Below are 12,135 nucleotides of genomic sequence, written 5' to 3' on the forward strand. Positions count from 1 at the left end.
CTATAATAAAAATGAAAGAAAAGAAATATGTGGAAATCATATGAAAAATGTTTTGGTTTTTTTGAAAGAATTTCGGTAAATTGAAAAAAGTCAACTACAAATTAAAACGAGTATTAAGATACAGAAAATAAATTGGTATTACTGAAATAAAAAGACAAAAATTAAAAACATAAAATTTTATTTTTATAGCCAATTTGGTTTTGTTATTTATATTTCGGGCTCCTTCAATAAAATTGCTCTGTTGTTTTGGTTTGAAAAAGCTTAAGAGAGAGAGAGAGAGAAAAAAACAATAACAAAATAAATCACAGTCAAATAAGAGAGAATGTGAGAGAGATAGAGTTAACTCTCATGATTTGACTCTGATATTTTGTCTGTCCATGAAGGTTTTTTCTTTTCGATTTGTGACTTAATTTTTCCTCTCTTCTTGAATGCAAGAGATTTTGAAATGACTCTCTCCCCCTCTGTCTCTCGAGTGCAACGAGTGCAGTCAGATCAAAATCTATTGACAGCATAACATAAAAACTATATGCATGTGTGTATATATGAACGAATATGTTAATCTAATGCTCTACTTAGAGGGAGGGGTAGAAGAAGAATTGAAGTGATATATTTGTGGTGAGGAGTTTGTGTTTTAAATATGAACATGCCAAGAATATCATTGGTGTAGTGGTGATAGAAAATGTTTGAGAAATCAAATGAGAGAGAGAGTGAAAGTGAGTGATTAAATGATGCCTTTATTGTAGTGAGAGTAACGTGGAGTTGTTTTACTTTTGTAATTACTAAGTGATACAAATGGAATTAAACTGTTGACATCGCTTGTCATTCTTATCGTCCAGTTATTTCGTTATATTGATATAACCGTTTAATTATACTGTAACTACTCATGAAACCGTTTTCTTTAATTGTATAAAGTTTAACTTTTGTTTAAGCTTTTTTAATTTTCAATATCTACAACTTTATTTATTTAACAACAAGCGAAAGAGAGAGAGGAAGAACCACAAAGAGATATTGAGAAAGAAATGAGTGAGAGATGTAGAGACAACATTTATTCGGTAATACCCTGTATATATGATTAGTAATTTCTTCTTTAATACAATGAGCAGTAAAAATCATGGATTATATTGAATGAGGGAATATTAATAATACAAAATTTTAATTATCATAGGTACCATGGCTTTTGGTGCTCACCGAATATAAACCTATAAATTAAACTGGTTTATTATGCTCTCATCTTTCATATAGCTCGGTATGCAACTCACGCGAAAAATCCTGTTGCATGCTAATAAGGCAATCTAGTTAAGAGCTTTTTGTAGCGCGGCATCCTCTACCCATAAGAATTAATTTTTTGATAGAGGTAACTGTCGGTAACATCGTCATAACGAAACAAAAGCCTCTATGTATTTCTTATTTCTTTTGAAGAGCATTGCGTTTCTTTTTCACGGGAAAATGTATTCGTTGCATTCATGTTAGCATGTATCGAATTTTGGCAAACATATTTATGTTTGGCGATAAAAAAGTTCTATGTTCCCCATGAAAAAGTAACATGCTCTTGATATATATTGCGAGGGTTTATGGGTATAGATGCAGAGTGATCATAGAAACATACCGGTATTCTCATCACCCTCGATCTCATGTTCAGATTAGTATTTAATGTGTATTCGAACAATGTTGTATCCACACGATACATGATAGAATGGGGATGAAAAAATGGCCTTTCGACTATCAAGACCGTTGGTTGTGATACTCTAGTTTCTACAGAAACCACAATGAAAAGAAAAAAAATCTATGCAACGCGGATCCATTCTTTTACTAGGTAAATATATGGCAAAATATTTTACCAACATATAACAAAACGCCTTTGTTTATGTGTCAATAATAACGACTCTAGCAATTTATGAATATGAAAATTCGTTACAGGTAAATATTTAATTATAAAACTTGTTGGACATTATGCCACGTAAATTCTGTGAGTCCTTGTTTATTTTCCTCCCCCATAAGGCTTGGAATGTAACTCCAGCGCATGCAATAAAACAGCACCAGCTTCTTGTGGGAACACGACCCCTTGATTAATGAGGGGTGAAGAGGCAAATGAGTCATGAAGGAATAAACCATCGATAACATAGTCTCCATTAAAATTTCACTAGCAAGGTCCTTATACATTTAATATGTTAGTTATCAAACAATTCGTTTAAATAACGATGAAAGCAGAATGAAATCGATTGCAAGAAAATTGAGAGGACTCATTATCGATTGTTTACCTATGTCACTAGAACTGTAGATTGTTTTAAGAAACATATCGGTTTTCTCATCATCCGCTTTGTTATCCTTAGAATAGTATTTAAACACGATTAATTATGGCACTCATATTAGTGAACAAATTAATCACAATAAATAACTATTGTGAATTGAAGAAACTGATGAGAAGATTTGAGTGGAACACCAAGACAACGATATTCGGGGTAGCACAAAGAAATGTTGCCTCCTGCAATAAAAATCAGTAGGGCTATTGACAGGCAAACGAAATCTTCTCCATGGAACCACTGTTAACAATCGATTATAGCGTCTAATACCATGGATTGGTTATCCAATACTGTAGACATCTGCATCTATTCGTTGGGGGTGCAATGGCTCATTCTGATTCATGGACTCGACCCCCATCTTGAACAAAACCCTTAAACATTTTCCTACTCTTGGTAAAATAGTTCAGTGTGCTCAGCCCTACAGTGAAAGCTCTCAAAGTTTGACAGTCTGAAAACCGGAGACCTCTCTAAAGTGGACAACTGTCGTGAGACGTTTGCTATATTAACACTTTAAAATCAACCTTTCATACCGGAACACCTGCCAAATGTGGACAAAATTTGGGCAACACTTCTTGGAGGTTTCACTGTAGTTCCACGTATGCCTCATTGGAATATATAAATAAATTTAAAACAAAAAAAACGTCAAAGCTATTAAGTAGAAGTGATGATAGATTCTAGATTCTTACATAGATGGTTCATCGGTGTCAAAGGCTCTTTGACAGTTCCGAAAGCAAGTTTACATTCTCTTTCGTTTCACAATTTCAAAATTCTAAGCAAAATTTGACGTAAATAATTCACAAAATTATTTATAAATAAATTGGAAATTTAAAAGTTCATATTTGTACAAATAATTGTGACCAAAATCGCAAAATACCAAATTTAATTTTGAGTGAATTTTTTTTGCGAACAAGGGGAAAGCAAATGGCGGTGGAATTAATGTTTGGAATTGACCCCTTTTTTTCTCGGAGAGAAACGAATCATCAAGCATTGTTTAAATTTTCTCTCTCTCTCTCTCTCACTCTTCCAATCTTACCATAGCATAGATAATCAACATATAGATGACCAATCGGTCTCAGCAAACAAATGGGTCACTTCCGCAAAAAGAAATTCGTTTTCTATTTTTCATAAAGAGAAAATTTCCTCAAAATTAAATTTTGTACTTTTGCGGTGTTGGTCGCAATCTTTTTTGTGCAAATTTAAATGCTTGAATCCTTAATTTATTTATAAATCATCTCATATACATACATATAAAAATCGGAAAATTGTGAAAACAAAAATTAAAGAAAATTTTAGATTCCCTTCTTCGCCATTTTTGGAACCAATGATCTTATCTATATATTGATTAACTATGTACCATAGACCTTAAATACCACATAGATTTGATAGTTCCCAAGGCTATGAATTAATGAATTTTAGCCACAATTGGATGCATCAGACAATTTATAAATTAGAAAAAAAGTATAAAATGTATAAAGTACGAAAAATAAAATGAAATTTCAGAAAATTAATCTTTGGAACTGGCACATTTTGTTTTGCAGAGAGAAATAAATCATCTGTGTTGCATTTAAGGTCTATGAGTCATACCATCATTTATCTCTCTTTCTTAAGCTTTGACATACATATGTATAGTTAACGTAAAAAGCAATAAAATAATTAAAGTTTTACTTTGGATTTGTTTAACAATTCATCATACACCCAGATAAGGAATATGATCACCTCAAACATATTTTAAGAGCAAAATGTTATTTTTGGGTGGTGACCATGTAACATGGTTTCATGGTGATCATATTCCTTCTCTGCGTGTATTTTCTTTACAATAAATTGCAAATTCAAATTTAGCATTAGTGATAGAAATTAAAATTGAAATAAAACAAAAATACAAATATCCATAACGAAACAAACGTATAATTAGCATACAAACAGTGATGTGTTAGACGATATGATGACCGATAGATGGAGAGAAGAAAAGTCATATACAAATTTTCCACACAGATGTAATATAACAGAGAGAGAGATAACACTCATAGAGATAGTGAGAATAGTGGTGGTGGTGGTGGTTATTGGGTGGAGCTGATACAGAGAAGCTGTGGTGAATTTTTAATTACAGGGTGACGGTGATGGTGGTGATACATTGAGACAGAGACACAGTATCAATATGTTTGCAATTGCTTTTAGAGAGCATAGTTGGATAGACAGATAAGTTTTGAGTTGGTGATAGTGAGACAGACAGTGTTACGATTTCAGCGTTTGGGAATTTTGATATCTTGTAGAAAACAATAAAGTTTTATTTTTAACAGGAATTACGTTTTCATTTTTTTTAAGTTTTACTTTAGCTCTTGCGTACAGGGTGTGTTAACCATAAGACATAATATATTGTTTGTTAAGTTTTTGTTTTGCTTGCTTGCAGGATGTGTGATAAAAAAAATTTTATTGGAAAATTTTCTTGCTTCAGAGATTATTATAGCATTAGGATAACAAGTTGACAAGACGTCCATTAAAAAAAAAAAAAACAACAACCACAACGAAACGAAATAAATCAACACAAATCAATTTCATTAGATTATTTAATTGATTTTTTTTTGAATTTTTTTTAAATGTGCATTCTGTCACAAACAAAATTCTCTCTCAAGCGATGCCAACCAACACTACAGTAGTTTTTAGGTTTTTTGTTTTTAATTTTTTTTTTAAATATATATGTATATAAAAAATTATTGAATTAATTTAATCAATAAATGTGTACGTATGTATATTGTATATAAGTAAATATATATATATATACTAAATATATATAATATATTTATATGTATGAAAGAAGTTAAATTCAATTCAATAAAAAAATTATAATATTTTGTTCTATTCATTGCTTTTCAATTATCTCTGTTCTTTGAATTCGTTTTTGTTTTTTGTTTTTTTTTTTTTTTGGAAAACATTTTTTAAGGTTTGATTTTTTGGGTCAAGGGAGACAAGGGATTAGGGTCTTTAATTACTAAATATAGATTTAAATGTAAAATTTCAATTCTCATAGAAACGCCTAAGGAAAGAAATTCATTTTCAAAATCACAAGAGATTATCACAAACACAGGGATTATTTCATCTTGTTTTTTTTTGTTTGTGTCTTTTTGTTTTTCTATGCATTAAATATGCTGATCTCACTTTCTTTTTAACATTATTAAGATAACTATTCAATTAAATTTTAGTGTGTTGCTTTATTAATATTTAAATATTTATAACTACAACGAAATTCATTAATACCATCATTGACTAAAAACTCAACGAAAACGTAAACAAACTTAACTTTATGTGAAAAATAACACAGGAATACAAGCACCATTAATGCCTTTTGGTAAATTTTCTCTTTTTGCAGACGTCCAAAAAGGAAAATGTCTCTGCTCTAATTCTATTTAGCTCTATATTATTAGCAGAGACGCTGATATGTACGATACACCTACTTTTGGGGAACGTTCCCGTTATCCGCTAGGTGTCGTAGTTATCGTTTATGCATTTGTCAAAATATTCATGTCGTATTGTATCGTGTCCCGTTATGAACTGCAGAGTAATCTGTATAATCGGTCCTTCCTTTTACGCTTAATGTTTTTTTTGTTTCAATATTAAATTATTGATGTCCGTAAATTTTTTTTTAACAGTCACTTAATTACTATTTTCGATTTTTATTATATTTTTCAATTTTTGGGGATTTGTTTTAGGTTATGTTATTATTTTTTGGTATTGTTATTTGTTTGTTTTGTTTTTACTAATAATGTTACATTGTATTGTGTGTTCATTACGTACATATGTTACGTTTTATTTTGATTAACATTCTCTTTAATTTTGTTGAATAGTGATTATTATTGTGTTGTTTTTTTTTTTTTTTGATTACCATTTGATTACGAATTAATTTTGATTGTATTGCTTGCAAAAGCCTTATAGTCGTCATTATATTCGTTTTCAAAATTTTTCTTTCTGGATAATTTATATTAATGGGTTCTTTGTTGTGGAGTATTAGGAGTTTTCATAGGTTTTCATGGAGTCTGTAAATGTATTTGATATTTGAAGGATATTTATAAGCTTATTGTGTAGTATTCTTTGAATTTTGAAACGATTTAGAGTAAATGTGTAAACACAACCATAGCGATGGATGGTGTGGGAAAACAAATATAAATATGCGACGCAATACTGTGGTGACTATCGGCGTGTTGCCAAATTAAAATCTATTCAAATATCTTGGCAGTTATGGATGTACGCGAACTGACGTTTGCGGACATCCGCCTTTCCGTTTCTCTGCGATCTAGCAGTACATCTGGAACACGTAAGTCGTAACGATCACGCAAGCTACCATACTGTGTGTCCTCATTCATCTCTATAAGTTCGGCAAAGCTTTAGAGGCCCAACCACGGTTGCCACTCGAGCCAAAAAATATCTATCAAAATTTGGAGCAAATTCTGCCAACAAATATCAAACACAAAAATCTTATTTTGTCAAAATTTTATTTCAATAGAAATTTTAGTCCAAATCTTTTTGTCTATAGTAAATTTTCTGAAATTTTTATTTCTATAGTAAATTTGGTCAAAATTTTATTTGAATAAATAAAAAAAGGAAATTTTTTTCTTTATAGAAAATTTGTATAAAAGTTTTATTTCTATAGAAAATTTGGTCAAATTTTTATTTCTATAAAAAATTTTGTCAAAATTTTATTTCTATAGAAAATTTTTTCAAAATTTTATTTCTATATGGAAAATTTTGCCAAAATTGTATTTCTTTAGAAAATTTTGTCAAAATTTTATTTCTATAGAAAATTTTGTCAAAATTTTATCTCTATAGAAAATTTTTTTAAAATTTTATTTCTATAGAAAATTTTGTCAACACTTTATTTCTATAGAAAATTTTGTCAACATTTTATTTCTATAGAAAATGTTGTCAACATTTTATTTCTATAGAAAATTTTGTCAACATTTTATTTCTATAGAAAATTTTGTCAACATTTTATTTCTATAGAAAATTTTGTCAAAATTTTATTTCTATAGAAAATTTTGTCAAAATATTATTTCTATAGAAAATTTTATCAAAATTTTATTTCTATAGAGAATTTTGTGCAAATTTTATTTCTATACAAAATTTTATTTCTATATAAAATTTTTTCAAAATTTTATTTCTATACAAAATTTTGTCAAAATTTAATTTCTATAGAAAATTTTGTCAAAATATTATTTCAATAGAAATTTTAGTCCAAATCTTTTTGTCTATAGTAAATTTTCTGAAATATTTATTTCTATAGTAAATTTGGTCAAAATTTTATTTGAATAAATAAAAAAAGGAATTTTTTTTCTTTATAGAAAATTTTGTAAAAGTTTTATTTCTATAGAAAATTTTGTCAAAATTTTATTTCTATAGAAAATTTTGTCAAAATTTTATTTCTATAGGAATTTATGTTAAAATTTTATTTCTATAGAAAATTTTGTCAAAATTTTAGTTCTATAGAAAATTTTATTTCTATACAAAATTTTATTTCTATAGAAAATTTTGTCAAAATATTTCTAAAGAAAAATTTGTCAAAATATTATTTCTATAGAAAATTTTGTCAAAATTTTATTTCTTTAGAAAATTTTGTCAAAATTTTGTTTGTATAGAAAATTTTGTCAGAATTTTATTTCTATAGAAAATTTTGTGCAAATTTTATTTCTATACAAAATTTTATATAGAAATAAATTTACACAAAATTTTATTTCTATATAAAATTTTGTGCAAATTTTATTTCTATAGAAAATTTTGTCAAAATTTTATTTCTATAGAAAATTTTGTCAAAATTTTATTTCTATAGAAATCTTTGTCAAAATATTATTTCTATAGAAAATTTTGTCAAAATTTTATTTCTATAGAAAAATTTGTCAGAATTTTATTTCTATAGAAAATTTTTTCAAAATTTTAGTTCCATAGAAAATTTTGTCAAAATTTTATTTCTATAGAGAATTTTGTGTAAATTTTATTTCTATATAAAATTTTTTCAAAATTTTATTTCTATACAAAATTTTGTCAAAATTTTATTTCTATAGAAAATTTTGTCAACATTTTATTTCTATAGAAAATTTTGTCAAAATATTATTTCTATAGAAAATTTTGTCAAAATATTATATCTACAGAAAATTTTGTGCATATTTTATTTCTGTAGAAAATTTTGTCAAAATTTTATTTCTATAAGAAATTTGGTCAAAATTTTATTTCTATAGAAATTTTTGTCAAAAATTTATTTCTATAGAAAATTTTGTTAAAATTTTATTTTTATAGAGAATTTGGTCAAAATTATTTTTATAGATAATTTTGTCAAATATTTCAAATATTCCGTTTCGGATTTTGAGCTTTCCATAAGAAATACACGTAGATAACTGTTCACCTGCCGCTTATCGCTATGGTTATATTTGCACACTAATCACGGTTGTTGGTAGTTGGTAGAATTCTACCAAATATGGTAAATTTTTTCCTGTTTGGTAGAAATGAATTGTTGATAAGATTTTCTATAGAAATAAAATGTTGACAAAATTTTCTATAGAAATAAAGATTTGAGAAAATGTTCCATAAAAAAAAAGTTTTATTTCTATAGAAAATTTGGTCAAAATTTTATTTCTATAAAACATTTTGTCAAAATTTTATTTCTATAGAAAATTTTGTCAAAATTTTATTTCTATATGAAAAATTTTGCCAAAATTGTATTTCTTTAGAAAATTTTGTCAAAATTTTATTTCTATAGAAAATTTTGTCAAAATTTTATCTCTATAGAAAATTTTTTTAAAATTTTATTTCTATAGAAAATTTTGTCAACACTTTATTTCTATAGAAAATTTTGTCAACATTTTATTTCTATAGAAAATGTTGTCAACATTTTATTTCTATAGAAAATTTTGTATACATTTTATTTCTATAGAAAATTTTGTCAACATTTTATTTCTATAGAAAATTTTGTCAAAATTTTATTTCTATAGAAAATTTTGTCAAAATATTATTTCTATAGAAAATTTTATCAAAATTTTATTTCTATAGAGAATTTTGTGCAAATTTTATTTCTATACAAAATTTTATTTCTATATAAAATTTTTTCAAAATTTTATTTCTATACAAAATTTTGTCAAAATTTAATTTCTATAGAAAATTTTGTCAAAATATTATTTCAATAGAAATTTTAGTCCAAATCTTTTTGTCTATAGTAAATTTTCTGAAATATTTATTTCTATAGTAAATTTGGTCAAAATTTTATTTGAATAAATAAAAAAAGGAATTTTTTTTCTTTATAGAAAATTTTGTAAAAGTTTTATTTCTATAGAAAATTTTGTCAAAATTTTATTTCTATAGAAAATTTTGTCAAAATTTTATTTCTATAGGAATTTTTGTTAAAATTTTATTTCTATAGAAAATTTTGTCAAAATTTTAGTTCTATAGAAAATTTTATTTCTATACAAAATTTTATTTCTATAGAAAATTTTGTCAAAATATTTCTAAAGAAAATTTTGTCAAAATATTATTTCTATAGAAAATTTTGTCAAAATATTATTTCTATAGAAAATTTTGTCAAAATTTTGTTTGTATAGAAAATTTTGTCAGAATTTTATTTCTATAGAAAATTTTGTGCAAATTTTATTTCTATACAAAATTTTATATAGAAATAAATTTACACAAAATTTTATTTCTATATAAAATTTTGTGCAAATTTTATTTCTATAGAAAATTTTGTCAAAATTTTATTTCTATAGAAAATTTTGTCAAAATTTTATTTCTATAGAAATCTTTGTCAAAATATTATATCTATAGAAAATTTTGTCAAAATTTTATTTCTATAGAAAAATTTGTCAGAATTTTATTTCTATAGAAAATTTTTTCAAAATTTTAGTTCTATAGAAAATTTTGTCAAAATTTTATTTCTATAGAGAATTTTGTGTAAATTTTATTTCTATATAAAATTTTTTCAAAATTTTATATCTATACAAAATTTTGTCAAAATTTTATTTCTATAGAAAATTTTGTCAACATTTTATTTCTATAGAAAATTTTGTCAAAATATTATTTCTATAGAAAATTTTGTCAAAATATTATATCTACAGAAAATTTTGTGCATATTTTATTTCTATAGAAAATTTTGTCAAAATTTTATTTCTATAAGAAATTTGGTCAAAATTTTATTTCTATAGAAATTTTTGTCAAAAATTTATTTCTATAGAAAATTTTGTTAAAATTTTATTTTTATAGAGAATTTGGTCAAAATTATTTTTATAGATAATTTTGTCAAATATTTCAAATATTCCGTTGCGGATTTTGAGCTTTCCATAAGAAATACACGTAGACAACTGTTCACCTGCCGCTTATCGCTATGGTTATATTTGCACACTAATCACGGTTGTTGGTAGTTGGTAGAATTCTACCAAATATGGTAAATTTTTTCCTATTTGGTAGAAATGAATTGTTGATAAGATTTTCTATAGAAATAAAATGTTGACAAAATTTTCTATAGAAATAAAGATTTGAGAAAATGTTCCATAAAAAAAAAGTTTTATTTCTATAGAAAATTTGGTCAAAATTTTATTTCTATAAAACATTTTGTCAAAATTTTATTTCTATAGAAAATTTTGTCAAAATTTTATTTCTATATGGAAAATTTTGCCAAAATTGTATTTCTTTAGAAAATTTTGTCAAAATTTTATTTCTATAGAAAATTTTGTCAAAATTTTATCTCTATAGAAAATTTTTTTAAAATTTTATTTCTATAGAAAATTTTGTCAACACTTTATTTCTATAGAAAATTTTGTCAACATTTTATTTCTATAGAAAATGTTGTCAACATTTTATTTCTATAGAAAATTTTGTATACATTTTATTTCTATAGAAAATTTTGTCAACATTTTATTTCTATAGAAAATTTTGTCAAAATTTTATTTCTATAGAAAATTTTGTCAAAATATTATTTCTATAGAAAATTTTATCAAAATTTTATTTCTATAGAGAATTTTGTGCAAATTTTATTTCTATACAAAATTTTATTTCTATATAAAATTTTTTCAAAATTTTATTTCTATACAAAATTTTGTCAAAATTTAATTTCTATAGAAAATTTTGTCAAAATATTATTTCAATAGAAATTTTAGTCCAAATCTTTTTGTCTATAGTAAATTTTCTGAAATATTTATTTCTATAGTAAATTTGGTCAAAATTTTATTTGAATAAATAAAAAAAGGAATTTTTTTTCTTTATAGAAAATTTTGTAAAAGTTTTATTTCTATAGAAAATTTTGTCAAAATTTTATTTCTATAGAAAATTTTGTCAAAATTTTATTTCTATAGGAATTTTTGTTAAAATTTTATTTCTATAGAAAATTTTGTCAAAATTTTAGTTCTATAGAAAATTTTATTTCTATACAAAATTTTATTTCTATAGAAAATTTTGTCAAAATATTTCTAAAGAAAATTTTGTCAAAATATTATTTCTATAGAAAATTTTGTCAAAATTTTATTTCTTTAGAAAATTTTGTCAAAATTTTGTTTGTATAGAAAATTTTGTCAGAATTTTATTTCTATAGAAAATTTTGTGCAAATTTTATTTCTATACAAAATTTTATATAGAAATAAATTTACACAAAATTTTATTTCTATATAAAATTTTGTGCAAATTTTATTTCTATAGAAAATTTTGTCAAAATTTTATTTCTATAGAAAATTTTGTCAAAATTTTATTTCTATAGAAATCTTTGTCAAAATATTATTTCTATAGAAAATTTTGTCAAAATTTTATTTCTATAGAAAAATTTGTCAGAATTTTATTTCTATAGAAAATTTTTTCAAAATTTTAGTTCTATAGAAAA

General features: G+C 24.4%; 1 protein-coding gene across 12 annotated transcripts in view; it reads right to left on the reverse strand.

Moving 5' to 3' along the window:
* sif (guanine nucleotide exchange factor still life) overlaps window positions 1–12,135 on the reverse strand; it is a 335,519-nt gene that overhangs the window by 10,639 nt on the left and 312,745 nt on the right. The gene's annotated exons all lie outside the window — the stretch shown is intronic.

The sequence above is a fragment of the Haematobia irritans genome, chromosome 4, assembly GCF_050003625.1.
Source record: "Haematobia irritans isolate KBUSLIRL chromosome 4, ASM5000362v1, whole genome shotgun sequence".
NCBI classification, from domain to species: Eukaryota; Metazoa; Arthropoda; class Insecta; order Diptera; family Muscidae; genus Haematobia; species Haematobia irritans.